The sequence below is a fragment of the Cryptomeria japonica genome, chromosome 3, assembly GCF_030272615.1.
Source record: "Cryptomeria japonica chromosome 3, Sugi_1.0, whole genome shotgun sequence".
Lineage (NCBI taxonomy): Eukaryota > Viridiplantae > Streptophyta > Pinopsida > Cupressales > Cupressaceae > Cryptomeria > Cryptomeria japonica.
In genome coordinates this window covers 49,359,818-49,376,433 of record NC_081407.1, presented here as the reverse complement: position 1 = coordinate 49,376,433, position 16,616 = coordinate 49,359,818, and the positions used below count along the sequence as shown (strand labels likewise).

General features: G+C 34.8%; 1 pseudogene; it reads right to left on the bottom strand.

Moving 5' to 3' along the window:
- The window catches only part of LOC131033032 (truncated transcription factor CAULIFLOWER A-like), a 173,116-nt pseudogene extending 157,554 nt beyond the window's left edge, over positions 1–15,562 (bottom strand).
- Between the last annotated feature and the right edge of the window lie 1,054 nt (positions 15,563–16,616).

Genomic DNA, 16,616 nt, shown 5'->3' with positions numbered 1-16,616 from the left:
AGTTATATTCATGATTTTGCATTTACCATTCTTGAATTGTAACTGAATTCTCTTTCAACTAATTGACCAACATTCAAAAGATTATGCTTCAATCCTTCAACATAATAAGCATTGTCAGTGTCATGCTTACCATCAAAAGATATAGTGCCTTTTTTTCTGATCAAACAAGCTATGTCATCCCCAAATCTTACTAGACCTCCATTGTATTCCTGAAAAGATAAGAATTTACTTTTATTACCAGTCATATGATGTGAATATCCGGAATATATAATCCATTCATCATTTTCTTCAATTTTAGCTGCCAGGGCCTATTATACTGGCGGAATAGTAGGTGTCGGTTGATCTTCTTTTATTGCAACAAAAGCCCATACATTGTCTGTCGGTTCTTCATCAAAATCATCAGCATAGTAACATGATTTGTCTCTATTCTTCTTAAATCTATATCTCTGATATTCAAGGTTAGGCTTTATGTTCTTTTAGCTTCTTCTCTTAATCGTGCATGTCTATCAGGACATCTAGATGCCATATGACCAACTTTATTGCAGTTAAAACATTTAAATGGTGTTTTACCTTCATACTTACTTCCAATAGGACCTTTAGGCATTTTCCTTGCAAATAGTGCTTCAAGTTCTTCATTTTCCTTTCTGATATCTTCAAGTTCTCTTGCATAGAGTGTTTTCCAATCAGATTTGTCAGATGATGATGATGATGCTTTGAAGGCTAAATCTATCTTAATTGTAGCAACAGGACCAAATTCCTCAATCTCAAATGCTGAAAGATTTCCAACCAAGGTATCTCTAGATACTGATGTATTAGGCATTGTTCTCAACTCATTAATAGCAGTTACTTTCATTTTGTATGCCGGTGGAAATTCTCTCAAAACTTTAGAAACAATTTCATCTTCACTCAAGGAGCCTCCACAGCATTGTATTCCTAAAACAATTTCATTAACCCTTTCCATAAAAGCAAAAATTCTTTCATCTTTTTCCATTTTTCAGATTTTCATACCTGACCCGGAAGCATTCCAGTTTTGCAATTTTGATAGTGGTATCTCCTTCATTCAATGTCTCCAATTTATCCCAAATAGCTTTAGCAGTAGATCAGTCTGATAATCCCATGATTTGCTGATCTGACAAGGTGCTCAAGAGTGTTTCTCTTGCTTTGCAATCATTCTCTTGATCCTTACCCAATGTTGGTGGATTAGGTTGATTCGATGTAGGACCAACATAGCCATTCTTTGTAACATCCCATATGTTTTTTCCAATGCAATTCAGATGTGTCTCCATTCTGATCTTCCATATACCATAGTTAGTTCCATCAAGTTTCAGACTCTCCTTCCAAAAAAGTTAGTTGTCATAGAATCTCCTCAAGTTGTTAAACTTTTGCAAAAAGAGGACTTATCTCTGATACCAATTGTTAGGACCTGGAGGCAACTGAGAGGGGGGAGGGGGAGGGCGAGGGGGATTTGGGGGGGGGTGACTCAGTTGTCAATTAATTTCAACCCAAATATAACTTAATAAAACTTGATACTTAATACCGATAAACCAAACTTAATGTCAGTTGACAGATTAACAGTTAATATTAATATCGGTAAAACACAATACATATAACGGAAAGAGAAACAACATCCACAACACATAACACAGAGATTTGTATGTGGAAACCCTGTAAGGGTAAAAACCATGGTGGGAAACCTTACCCACAATCAGATGATACTACTGCAGATAGTATGTGTATACAAATGGGGTCTACACATGCAGAAAGGCCAACCATCTAGAGCTCACTGCTCAAACACAAAATAGGAGCCACACTAACTACAATTGGATGATTAAATCCAATGATAATGTGTTGCTCAAAGTAGCATCTCCAATGTTGGATTCAATACAGGTTAAGCTCTGATAATAACCTTCAAACCTTCCTTGAACCTTCTCTATGGTCTGCTCATATGATCTTCTATATTCGGACATACCATGTTACAATACCATAACCATATACCATCTCTCTATTTCTTTCTTACTTACATCATCTCACAAATGAGATCTTACATATATACCAAAACCTAAGACTAAATGTGTGGATCGGCTAATTAAGAATATTACAATTAAATCGATTATAGATAAGTCAAGACGTGATGCATCATGTCGGCTTAATACAATTACAACAATATCCAATTAATCAAAATCATCTCCATAACGTGTCGTGTTGATCCGGAATAGATCATGCATGTCAGTCCATAACCTGGACCAATTTGCTGGTAACAGCAAATATGTCAACCCGATTAGACCAATAACCAAAATACCAAAACCAAGTGTCCAAACCATGTCTTCGACATAACCAAGTGATCTCCAGATGATAACAAGTCATCTTCAATGCCGGTGAACAATATAACTTGCCAATGAGTGGTATACCGGTGATTGTGCATAAGTCACTGAACTTGTCGGGGAACATAATGTGTCGGTTCAACATAACCAAAGATCTCTAGAAGGATAAGTGTTGATAAGTGTTGACATCGATGACAAAGCCAATGCAACACATATATAATACCAACAGATCTAAGCAGTATATGCAGATTCAGATTTGATCCCCAAAAAAACTCCAAAAATATCGAGACCAGAGAGCCTGTTGCTCTGGTCCTTCTAACTTTTTACGCACCAAAAAGGTTTGATTCGTCTCTACAAATAATGCCTATTTTGAAAATCGTAGCTTCGTACCAACTTCCTACACACAGAAAGAAAGGAAAATAGGTTGGGAATAGGGGCTTGCCTAAATCAAACCCTGGTTTTGGAATTAACCATGGAATAGAGATGAAAGATAATTGAATTTATGTAAATGAAGATTATCCTTTTGAGGGAGATGCTAATTAATGACTGAAAACCAAATGATATACCTCTATGTGAAGTTTTGTTTATCTCCACACAGAACTAGGGTTTCATGAAGTCTTTGATAAAGTATGATGTAAATCTCCACTTCAATGCTTGAATCTTGACTTTGTTGTTGCTCCAAGGCTTGAAGAAAGACTGATTACTTGCTCAATTATTGGAATGCTTGATCTCATGTGTGTATTCATGTTGATATATATCAAAATAAGAGGGGAAAACCTCCTTTTATACCTATCCATCGGAAAACTTGCTAATTTTTTGACATGAGCTGACATGGAGCTAGGAATCTCGCTCAAATTTGAAATAGGGCAAAGCATTTTAAAGAGGGCCTAATTGACGAGGACCAGAGTGTGGCACTCTGGTCAAAATAAAGACATTCTTGCATGGTACGAGCTAAATCAGGTCCCAATCAGGCCTAGGGGTGCAAACGCTAAGGTAGGGACCCAATGCAGTCAAAATTGTGCAAGGGTGCAATTTTAGGATGCTACAGGTCTTAAGCTATCCACATCATTATCGCCTTCATTTTCTTTCTTTTGATTTCCTACATCAAGGTTCATGTACTCGTGTGCCTCCTTCGTACTTCCACATTGTGCTTAAACCTTAGTATCCTTTTCAAGTTTGGCCAATTCACGATGAACGTTATCTTTACAAATTTGGAGAGAAAGGGTAGGGTGCATGTTAAATCCAATTATAGTAAAATAAATAAATGAGAAATATCTGTAAAATGGGCATCAGTTGAGATAATAAAAGAAGATATCTCCTAAGTATGGAAACATATAACTATTATTCTATAGTAAGTATGAAAAATTATTCAGTACTTAGAAAGTAAAGAGTATTTAGTATTATTTACTTAGGGATGATGTCAAGAATGAAGAGGACAAAAAGTTGCCATAGATATATGGGACAATCCTGAGGCAACTATAGTTTGTATTTGTCTATAATTTCTTAATTTTAATTAGCAAATCTTTATTTGCTAAGCCATTATTAAGGTCAAGAATTCTTAGTCATATCTTAGCAAAACCCATGATTATTTGAGTGTGTGTGTGTGTGTCTATATATATGTGTGTGTGTGTGTGTGTGTGTGTACACACACACACACGTGTGTTTGTGTCTGTGTGTAGTGATCAAAGTAAGGATGCATATTGTTGATCTTTCATTTGTGTTGGTACGTTTAGCACTCGTGCTTTAGAACCTCCATTAGATTTTATGTGCTCAACCTTAAATATATATGGTGATAATACCTTAGAGCTTAGATTTAATTGTCATAAGACTAAAATTCCATAAATATTTCAAGTTGTGTATAGTTAAGGTTGAACGATCTTTCACAAATTATAATATCATGAAATTTTTGTCTATGTTGATCAAAGCGCTTATGTCCTCACATGTATATAATAAGTCAAATTTTTATAGTCTTAAATACATCATACTAATCTTGGTGAAGTTCCTTTGATGGAAGATCCGGATAGGAAAATTTATATAAATGTTTAAAGAGTATTTTAGGATTTAAAAGATGGATCTCTTGCTTGCCCAAAGAAAACGAAGTCTCAATGAAGTAACATAAAAAGAAAAGTAACATGTCTTAATCTTGAATAATATAAAATCTTGCTAGGGGTACCTATTAAATGAGTATTAGTACAATACTAGCTAAATGGAGGTGCCTTTATGAAAACTTCAAGTAGGATACAAACAATAGGGCTCACTAAAAACATAATTTATGATGTTGATTATTACATCATGGAGATAATATCATTGTGAGATTGCAATAATAATTCCCCTATAATTATTGTGAATAATAAATCAAGGCTAGGGAATATGTAAGAAATTTAGAATGTGCTTATCAACTATGCCCTATGAGATAAATGACTACTGTATTTTGATCTTCTAAATAATCAGAATTAAAAACTATAGATTAAAGGTAGAAGAGTAATACTCTTTGTTTAGACATAATATTTGATTTTAATAGAGTAGGACACAAAATTGGAATATATAATGCTAATCTCCTTGGATCTATGATTTATCATAAAGAATCTAGAATTCGTTTGGGGCATTTATCAAAATATGATATTGATCTCTAGTAATTCATGATGACGGTTTCTAATTTCTCACTACTTTTGAAATGAATTTGAGGTAAAGTCTATCTTCTTGATTATTGTGAACAAATTGGTAACTAGATCTTTGATTTGTTATCAAGTACAAGTGCATAGGTTGATCCCCTAATTCTTTGTTATAATTCTTTTGATCGCTTACTTACCTAAGCATTTGTACGCTTATTCGTAGATTTGTAAGCTTTTTATACTCTCTTGTGCATGTTTGGAAAAGATTGTGATTTGTTTTCTTTAGTTAATAATGTATTGAAATGGTATTCATGTGTGAATTTTATTTTTAATTAATAATACATAAATAGATTCTTCTATCAGCCTGCAAGTGCTTTTTTAGACTTGTGTATATGCGAAGACCGATGCATTTTTATGTACTTATGCACTTGCGTATGCCTTATATACTCTTATGTGCAATAGAGGCTCTTTTATACTCTTCTATGCAAGTATGTATAGATGTATTCTTATATTTTTAATGATTGTTTATGTGTTTACAACGGGTGCCAAACATTGAGCAAAGAGAAGAGTAAGTGCCCATAGAAGAGTAAGTCTTTACTTTAACTTATTTGTCAGTAGATAGCTCAAAAAGTGTTTTGACGAAAACTTACTATTTGATCTAAGTGGTATATGCTTGCTATTTGAATCGCTCTGTTTTAGACTCTCTTCCATATCATGGTGTCATTACATTAGCATCTTTAAATGTAGATATACCATACTGCACCAAATTCTATCACCCCATCAGTTTCGAGTTGCTAGGCATCCTCGTTCAGGTTTGAGTATCCTTCATGTCAAGAAGGATTTTGGGGAAGCATAAAGCTTCACAGTTTGGTCGAAAAGTGCTCTGCTCGAGGAGGATAGATGTCAAGAGCTCCTATCAGGGTTATCATCAGTTATTTATTTTATGTACTCAGATTATTCGACCTTATGGTCTCATGAAAATAATAATGTTCCTTATGTTATGCATATGTACTCATACTATATGTTGAAAGATAACTTCATGTATCCATTCTTTTGTATATTTGAGAAAGTTACTTTAATTAATGATTAATTATATGTACTTTGGATTATTTTAATTTAATAATATAGGGTTCCTTACACAATCAAGATCACGGTTGGACTAGAATCCTTACTACCAATTATCTAAGGGGTGAACAATGAATATTTCCTTACTACCAAGTATTTAAGGGTTCTATGATCTAGAGCATTTTTAAAGGAGGTGCTAAATTAGTTAAGAAAGGATTATTTTGGATTAGTAATAGGGCCTCTAAAGCTATTTTCTGGTATGGTTCACGGGATGGTCACTCTCCTATCATTTCAAGTTATCCCCATTTGCAACCTCTTTGTAATAGTTTTTTTTAAGTTGGTTGGAGTAGAGTTGAGGACTTTAAAACACTCTAGGAATTCAATAAGGTGGAGGTGTTTAGATAGAAAGAACCACATTAGTGGCCACCAAGGGGCTCGTCAAGAGATTGTTAAGACTCTGGCAAGAAGAGTGTGTAATTCTTTGAAGGGAAGAGATGTTCTTACTGTTAGCCATATGAAGGAATTGATTATGTGTTGCATTGATGTTTTGTCATTGATGTCAACACTAGCTGTTTTGGATGCTTTACCGATATCCTTATGGTCTCGATAGGTTGTGTGGTTTCTAGTTAGATTATGATCCGGTATGCTCTGGTATGTTTGGGTTATGGAATTGGCTTATTCATGCTACTCAGATTCATGTTCAGTCAGTTGGTTTTGTTCTGGTGATTGGATGTTATCCTGTTTGATAGTAACCTTGGTTTGTGGTTCCGACGAGGGTTTCACGGGCAGAGCTTTGATGAAGATCTTTGATGATATGCATAAGTGGTGTTGGTGCGGCTTCTAGTGAAGATTCAGGATGCTGATGGTGATCAGTTCGAGACTTGATTGATTGGGATCATTGCTTTAGCGTGTGTGGACCTAAACTGGGTCCCAATGTATCTAGGTTATGGACCGGCTTAATGTAACGTGTGGATTGGACCTCTCGATGCGTTTTCGAGATTTATTATGGGTTGGATATTATTTGTTTGGTCTTAGGCCAACATATTTTGTAATTATGTAATTGTATTATTGTCTGGTGGCCGACCTTATTGTTTATGGTCAAGGGTTTGTATATATATGATGTAAGATCTCATTGTAGATCATCATAGGAATGGGATATGGATATGTAATGAGCCAATAATGTAATAATCATTCAAGCAGAGGATTTGGTCGATCATTAGTTATCGAGTTGGGTTTATATAAGAGGATTTAGTCCTCCGGTATTGAGCTTAACCGGAACTATATTCAGGCATAGGAGATGCTATCTTTGCAGTTCATTCATTCTTTTAGATTGTAGTCTGGATTTCTATGTAGTCAGTGAGACTCCTTTTGTGATGAGAAGTGCACTCTAGGTTGTTGGCCTTTCTGCAAGTGCAGGCCCCTCAATTGTAATTCACATACTTACTCCAGAAATATTATCTGACTGTGGATAGGCTTCCCACCGTGGTTTTTCCCTTTACCAGGATTTCCACGTACAAATCTTGGTGTCATGTGGATGTATTTATTCTTTGATTGTTGTTTATGCTTAATTGGTTAATCTGCTATCTCGATATTTGGTTTATGCATTCCAATATTGATCTTTTGGGTTCCGGTATTAAAGTTTTAATTGTTTAACATTCTGGTAATCTGTGACAACTGATTCACCCCCTCTCTGAGTTGTCTTCCAGATATTTGAACTATCTAACAATTGGTATTAGAGCTCTGCTCCTCTCTACAGAAGCTTAACCGCTTGAGGAAGATCCTATGGCGACTAACAATTCAAGTTCATCTATTTCATCTGGAGCTATCTTTCGAAGAGATATTCCTAAGCTTGATGGAACAAATTACAGAGTATGGAAGATTCGGATGGAGACTCATCTGAGATGTCTTGGCAAGGAGATTTGGGAAATCACAGAGAATGGTGTTACACCTTATAATCCAACATTTGGCAACCCTCCTCCAGCAAACCTGGATAAGGAGCTTGAGAATGATTGTAGAGCAAGAGAAGCCCTCTTGTGTGCACTTTCTGATCAGCAAATAATAGGATTAACTGACAAATCATCTACAAAGGCTATATGGGACAAGTTGGAGACTCTTAATGAAGGTGACCCTACTGTGAAGATTGCTAAACTTGATAGTTACCGGGTGAGATATGAAAACTTCAAGATGGAAGAAGATGAAAGAATTACTGCATTCATGGAAAGGGTAAATGAGATTGTTATGGGAATTCAATGTTGTGGTGGAACTCTGAGTGAAGATGAAATAGTTTCTAAAGTTCTGAGAGTTTTACCATCGACTTACAAGATAAAGGCTACTACTATTAATGAATTAAGAACAATGGCTAATACTTCTGTCAACAGAGATACCTTGGTTGATAAATTATCTACTTTTGAGCTTGAAGAATTTGGACCTTCTGGAGCTGTGAAGTATGAACCCGCTTCTCATGCATCTGCATCATCATTATCAACCGGCAAGCAAGATTGGAAAGCTTTATATGCAAATGAATTGGATGATATGAAGAGAGAAGATGATGAATTTGAGCAACTTGAAGCCCTATTTGCCAGAAGAGTACCTAAAGGACCGAGAGGAAGTAAGTATGAAGGAAAAGCACCTTTTAAATGTTTTGCATGTAATAAGATAGGTCATTTTGCATCTAGATGTCCTGAAAGGAATTCAAGATTTGAAGAGAGAGCTAGAAGATCTTTTAAGCCTAACCCTGGATATCAGAACAAGTATAAGTACAGGAAAACCAGAGACAAATCATGCTACATAGCGGATGAGAAAGGTGTGATTGACTCTGATGATGAACTGACACAAGACTTTGCTAGTGGCTCCGACAATAGAAAGGAATGGGTGTTCTTGGCTATCAAGGAAGATGTTCCAACACTAAAAGAGAATGTACATAAAGAGAAGGCATTTGCTGCTAAAATTGAAGATAGGGATGAATGGGTAATTGACAATGGATGTTCACATTATATGACTGGAGATAAAATGAAATTTTTATCTTTGCAAGAATTTGATAGCGGTCTGGTTAGATTTGGAGATGACAAAGCATGTATCATCAACAAAAAAGGAACTATATCATTGGATGGTAAGCACAATACTGATAATGTTTATTATGTTGAAAGTTTGAGGCATAATCTTTTGAGTGTAGGTCAATTGGTGGATAAGGGAATTCAATTATAATTCAAGGATGGAAAATACAAAATCATTAATAGATTTGGTTTGGAGATTGTAATCGGTACACAGACAAAAGGTAATATATTTCATTTGAATTCCGGTGAGAAGACATGTTTGATTGCACAAATTGATGAGAGTTGGCTATGGCATAAGAGGCTATGTCATGTGAATTTTGATTGCATGGTTAAGATCAGTTCAACTAAGGCAGTTAGAGATATACCTAAGATTGTGAAGCCCTATAATCTGGTATGTAAAGAATGTCAAATGGGAAAACGGGTCAGAACCTCTTTTAAGAGTATACAAGATAAATCTAATGATGTTCTTGATCTTATTCATACTAATTTGTGTGGCTCTGCTACAGTTAAAAGTTTTCAAGGTGATAGATATTTCATGCTAATCATTGATGATTATTCTAAAATGATGTGGGTTACATTTTTAAAGAAAAAATCTGAGGCTTTTGAAAAGTTTAAAATCTTTAAAGCTGAAGTTGAGACAGAGACAGGATTAAAGATTAAATGTTTGAGGTCAGATCATGGTGGAGAATTCATATCTGGTGAGTTTAATAACTTTTGTGAGAAGTATGATATAAGGAGACAATTTTCTGCTCCCCGGACACCTCAGCAGAATGGAGTTGTGGAAAGGAAAAACAAAACTATCTTGGATGTTGCTAGAACAATGATGATGGAAGCTAGTCTACCTTATATCTACTGGAGAGAAGCAGTGAGCACAACAATCTATACATTCAACAAAGTACATATCAAAGGAGAAACCGGTAAGACACCTTATGAATTATGGTTTGGCAATACACCTACAGTTAAGTATTTTAAAATCTTTGGTAGTAAATGTTATATCAGGAGAGAATATCATTAGCAAGTTTGATCCTAGATGTGATGAAGGAATTTTTCTTGGTTATTTTAATGAAAGAAAAGCATATAGATGTTATAACAATAGATTGCAAAGAATTGTGGAGAGTTCTAATTTTAAGGTTGATGAGCTGAATAGAAGTAAAATCAGAGTTTATGAGCAAGAACTGGCAGTGGAAATGATCATAACTGAACTAGTAACACCTTTACCGAAACAGAATGTTGAACTAGTTACTCTGGCAGTATCAGAAAATTCAACAATAACTGAAGAACTGGGAAGAGGAACAGAGTCAGAGGACTTCTAGGTATGTGAGATTGAATCATTCAGAAGATCAGATCATTGGGGATAAGAACAATGAAGTGATGATAAGAAGAAGATTGGCAACTAATCAGGTATGTTTAATTTCTCAATTTGCTCCGATATCAATAATTGAAGCATCTAAAAATGAATGTTGGTTGAAAGCTATGGAAGAAGAATTAAATCAGATTAAGAAGAATAACACATGGACTTTAGTTCCCCAAACTAAAAATAAAAATGTTATTGGAACTAAATGGGTATTTAGGAATAAATTAAATGAAGATGGACAAGTTGTAAGGAATAAAGCTAGATTGGTTTGTAAATGATATTCTCAGAAGGAATGAATTGATTATGGTGAGACTTTTGCACCTGTAGCTAGGATTAAACCTGTAAGATTATTTATTGCCTATGTTACACATAAAAACTACAAGGTTTATCAAATACATGTTAAGTGTGCCTTTTTGAATGAGGATCTTGATGAGGAAGTTTATATTGAGCAACCTTATGATTTTTTCTTTCAGATGATAAAAACATGGTGTGCAAGTTAAGGAAAGTTTTATATGGATTGAAACAGGCACCTAGAGCTTGGTATGCAAAGTTAGATAATTATCTTTTGAAGCTTGGTTTTACTAAAGGTAATGCTGACAGTAATCTATATTATAAGGTCACTAATGATGATATATTGATTATTGAAGTATTTGTTGATGACATTATTTTTGGAGGTGAAGATAAGTTATGCATAGAATTTTCTAAGAATATGGAGAAAAATTTTGAAATGTCTATGATTAGGGAAATGAAATTTTTCTTAAGTTTGCAAATTACTCAGATTGATAAAGGTATTTTCATCTGTCATACTAAGTATTCTAGGAAATTGTTGAAGAAATTTGGTATGGAACATTTTTAAACCAGTAAGTACTCCTATGGTTACTAATGAGAAATTGACAAGGAAAAATGTTTCTGCACCGGTAAATCCTACAAAATACAAATCTATGATTGATGGTCTGCTATATTTGGCATAATGAATGTTGTTTATATTGCATCTAGATATCAGAGTGATCCTAGAGAAAATTATGAGAGTGCGGTGAAAAGAATTTTTAGATACTTGCAAGGTACATCAGAATATGGTTAGTGGTATCCTAAGGATGATGACTTTACTTTATGTGCATATACAGATGTAGATTGGGCAGGAGATGTTGATGACCGAAAAAGTACTTCTGGTGGAGCTTTCTTTCTTGGAAAGAAGATGGTTTCATGGATCAGCAAGAAACAATCATGTACTTTTTTATCTACTGTTGAAGCTGAGTATGTTGTTGCTGCTACTAACTGTACACAAGTCGTATGGAGGAAACAAATGTTGAAGGATATCAAAGTACATTGCATTGGACCGGTAGTTATTCATTGTGATAACTCTGCTGCTATAGACGTATCAAAGTATCTGGTATTTCACTCTAAAACAAATCATATATCTATCAAGTATAACTTTTTGAAGGAGAAGATGGAAGAAAATAAAGTTAGACTGGTTTATGTGAACTCTAAAGAGCAAATTGCAGATATTTTCACTAAGTCTTTGCCTAAAGAATCATTTGAGTACCTGGGAGACAGGTTAGGGGTTTTCGCCCCTCCGGCAGAGAACTTATTGATGCTTTTTGGCATCAATCCGATATGCATTATCAAAGATATTATTCAATCTAACACTGATGTGGGGATGCTACTGCTCAGGGGGAGTGGTTAGCCTTGTGATTCAATGGTTTTTGTTTTTGTTTTGATATTTTTGTCAGATTTTTGGCATTGATGTCAAAGGGGGAGAGATATATGTGAAAAACAGAGATTTACAGAGATATCATTCAGAGGGGGGAGTTTGGTCTTTGTTTCAGAACTTCATTGCTATATCTTTGAGTGGGAGATTGTTGGTTGTCTTCCATTAGGGGAGACTTGTTTGGCATTTCTTGGTACTTAGATGTTTTTCACATCTAGTGTTGCCATCAATGCCAAAGGGGGAGATTGTTGGCCATTTGGAAGTATTGATTATGTGTTGCATTGATGTTTTGTCATTGATGTCAACACTAGTTGTTTTGAATGCTTTACCAGTATCCTTTTGGTCCCGGTAGGTTGTGTGGTGTCTGGTTGGATTATGCTCCGGTATGTTTGGGTTATGGAATTGGCTTATTCGTGCTACTCAGATTCATGCTCAGTCAGTTGGTCTTGTTATGGTTATCAGATGTTATCTTGTTTGCTAGTAAGTTTGGTTTGTGGTTACGACAAGGGTTGCACCGGCAGAGATTTGATGATATGCATAAGTGGTGTTGGTGCGGCTTCTAGTGAAGATTCAGGATGCTGATGGTGATCATGTTTGAGACTTGGTTGATTGAGATTGTTTCTTTAGTGTGTGTGGACCTAAATTGGGTCTCGGTGTATCTAGGTTATGGACCAGCTTTATATAACGTGTGGATTGGACCTCTCGATATGTTTCTGGGATGTCTTATGGATTGTATATTATTTGTTTGGTCTTAGGCCGACATGTTTTGTAATTATGTAATTGTATTATTGTCTGGTGGCCGACCTTATTGTTTATGGTTGAGGATTTGTATATATATCATGTAAGATCTCATTGTAGATCATCATAGGAATGAGATATGGATATGTAATGAGCAAATAATGTAATAATCATTCAAGCAGAGGATTTGGTCGATCATTGGTGATCGAGTTGGGTTTATGTAAGAGGATTTAGTCCTCCGTTATTGAGCTTAACCGGAACTGTATTAGATGTTATCTTTGCAGTTCATTCATTCTTTCGGATTGTAGTCTGGATTTCTATGTAATCAGTGAGACTCCTTTTGTGATGAGCAGTGCGCTATAGGCTATTGGCCTTCCTGCAAGTGCACGCCCCTCAATTCACATACCTACTGCAAAAATATTATCTAACTGTGGGTAGGCTTCCCACCGTGGTTTTTCCCTTTATCGGGTTTTCCACGTACAAATCTTGGTGTCATGTGGATGGTATTTATTCTTTGATTGTTGTTTATGCTTAATTGGTTTATCTGCTATTTCGATATTTGGTTTATGCATTCCAGTATTGACAACTGATTCACCCCCCACCCCCCCCTCTTAGTTGTCTTCTGGTTATTTGAACTATCTAACACTTACCTAAGGCCTGGATATAAAAGGCAAGTTCTCAATTGCCTTAGAATACCAAAATTTGAATCGATAGATTCATGAGTGAGTTGAAGTTCCTTGGTGGAAATAGGTGTGGAATAAGCTTGATTGGCCTAAATGCGTTTTTTTCTTGTGGTTAACTACACTAAACAAATGCCTCACTTGGGAGAATTTACAAAAGACAAGATTTCAGAGTCCTATTTATGTTCTTTGCAATAATAGAAAGAAAAGACCATGGGGCTCTCTAGTAGGGAGTTGCACAAATGCCACCACTTATAAAGTAGAAGAGAAAGCATCCATGACTAGAAGCTTGGACTTTTGTATGCTTTTGTCATGAACAAATCTCAAAATATATGCATCATTCTTATCATCACTCCATGTTATGAAGCACCCTTCATGAGCGAAACAATTCTTACCAAAAATCCTTAAAGCAACAAGACATTCTCCTTCTCAAAATCCAACTTAGAAAAACCATGAGGTTTAGGGAATGTCATGCCAGTTGCCATGAATATGTACATGCTCTTTGCCAAGTGACCATGATTTATCATGACAACATCTAGACATTTGAAATATAGGCGCTTTCTCAAATATGATTCGTGAAAGGGGGTTGGAGAAAAAACAATTCGCAGAAGACGGTTGTGGGTGCAATTCCAAGGATATAGAGGTGAAAGTGGGTTAAAATTGGTACGGACAACAACATTTTTTTTTATTCTTTCAACTATGAAACCACATTCTCAAACAAAACCACCTTTATTGTCACCTCCACGTATACATAAATATATTATTATAAACAATTTTGTATAATAAGAATGATAATTTATTAATATTTTACTTTTGTTAACACACTCACAATATTACATTCCATCCCTCGCTTCCATTGTAGAATGACTTTCAACATAATTATTTTTTGTTATTTACTTAAAAGAGTTATTTTATTTGTCTATTTTTATTTTTATTTTTATTTTAAATATGTCCTCTCTTTATGTTATCTACCTCACCCATTACTCAACCCCTTGCTACCCTTCTAATTATCCATAGGGACCTAATTATAATAGATTTTTCTCTCTTAATATATAACTTCTAAAAAATAGAAGAAAAAATTAAGAATAATCACTTAAAATTTTATATAAGATTCAACTTCAATCTTGACAATAAATTATTAAAAACTCTAACACTTAACCTACTTAATATCAAAAAAAAATTAACACAATGAAAATTTAAACAAAGCAAGATTATTTTTATTATGAAATTTAAAACTATATAGCACTTTACTTATTATTAAACAAGTAAAGTAAAATTATTAAAAATAATATCAATTCTTTTGAACACATAAAGTTTAAACAAAAGTAAAGTTATTAGTAACATGAAATTTAAAATTCTATTAAATATTTGACCATCGAAAAAGTTAATTACATCAAAAGACGTTTTAAAAATTAAAATTAACAACATAACTAGCTCTCTAAACAAATAAAAAATCTCTGACAAATCTAAAAATAAAATAAAATAACTTTGATTTTTTTTATTTTATTCGGCCGATTATGTATCTACTCGTTAACAAGAATTTCTTATCTCAAAAATTTCTGTCACTCTGGAAATCGAACAGTAACTAACTTTCCATTGCTCAGAGAGGAAAAAAGGGAAAATGAAAAATCCTTACCTGTGGCTGGCAAACTCGAAGAGCTTCCCCGTGGGCGAGAAAATGATGCTGCAAATTTCAGCCTCGCAGAGAACAGACAGCTCGCCCGCCTTCTTCAACAGACCTGCTTTGCGCTTGGAGAATGTAACCCTGCGATTTACAGGGTTTTGTATTCTTTGCAGATTCACCTTTCCCCTCACCATTTTATTCCAAGGACACAAATTGCGGAGTGCAAAATAAGAATATTCACACAAGACAACAGCTCTCCACCACTCAAATCGCCATTTGAATGTTTAGACCTAAATCTAGGGTATGTCGGTCTGAATGATTATGTTCCGTATTTTTCCCATAATTAAACAATTAAGTGTCTCTGAACATTTTGACACGTTGTGTCCTTTTCTTCTCACTACTTGAAAGTTAGGTACCATTCACGTCTAAATTCGGTGTATGACGTGTAAAAGAGGAAATGGCCTAAATTTAAACTTTCTGCTGTACGTTGGGAGTGGCACACATGTACTCCGAGGGTGGAGCTATTCTCGTTCCAAAATCTCATGTCAATAATACAAAAAAAATTTAAAATTACATATCAACGATCGTGATCAGTAGATTTAGCTGTGGTTTGAATTTTTCGAACTGGAAAAATCAATAACACTAAGTTTATAACCCTTTTTTGGAGCCAGTTTAGCCGCATCCTACTCAGAGCTCTATGGGATGGATTCCAGCTTAAAAAAGAGTAAATGAAGGAAAAGGTTTCATAATTGTCAGTATAGCTAACTTTGCACACCCACAAGTCTGAAATGATACTGTAGGCGTTTTAAAATGGTCAATGCTTGCCGCACCATACTCTAACATGTCTGTGTGACCTTATTTTAGGGTTTTTGCATCTTATTAACGTTTCTTCTATGTCGCACACTTGATCTTTATCATTTGTCGGCATCTTGTCATTCCTCTGCATTTCTTCCTCTTTCGATTGTGTTTTTCGCATTTCTCAATTTGGTCTTGTCAATATCATTTTCCAATTGCAATCTTTGGTCGTAATCAATTTGTCATATCAATTGGGTATCGTCGATCCTAATTGGTGTCAAATTAGGATTTTGTTCTCAATCTTTATCATTGTCAATCATCTTGTCATGTTAATTGGACATCGTCAACCCTTATTGGTGTCAAATTAGGGTTTTGTCCTTGATCTTTGTCATCTTCAATCAATCTTTGATCAATTATCATCATTTTGGATCCTCTTTCAATCATCAATTATTAGTCAACCTTGTCAATTGCGATCGATTTGTCATCAGTCTTTATCAATCTCAATATCATGTCAACCTTCATCAAATTGACCTTTTATTAATCTTTGATCGATTTGTCATCGGTCTCAATCAATCATCAAATCTTTGTCAATTTTGGATCGATTAGTCATTGATCCTTTGTCTTTTGTCATCAATAATTTGGTCCTTTTGTCAATCCTTATCATTT